Raw genomic sequence first — 302 nt, 5'->3', positions numbered from 1 at the left:
AGAAAGCATATAAACAGAAGTAGAAACTTTATTCATTTCAACATTCAGTTTAAACATTTTATCACAAGCATACCCCTTCCCCACAATAATACCCTTCTTCACTATTACATATTGATCAGATTCAATAATCTGTTTAAAGCGTGCTTTATTAAGAAGAAAACTAGACATTAAATTTTTCCTCATAGAAGGAGTATAAAGTACATCTTTCAAAGTTAATACCCTTTCAGAAGTAAAACACAATTCGACATCTCCCTTTCCAAGCACTTGAGTAGTGTGAGCATCACCAAGCATGATGGTTTTGG

This window comes from Solanum tuberosum, unplaced genomic scaffold, assembly GCF_000226075.1.
Source record: "Solanum tuberosum cultivar DM 1-3 516 R44 unplaced genomic scaffold, SolTub_3.0 scf00303, whole genome shotgun sequence".
NCBI classification, from domain to species: Eukaryota; Viridiplantae; Streptophyta; class Magnoliopsida; order Solanales; family Solanaceae; genus Solanum; species Solanum tuberosum.
The sequence above is the reverse complement of the archived record's forward strand: the minus strand, read 5'-3'. Positions refer to the sequence as shown.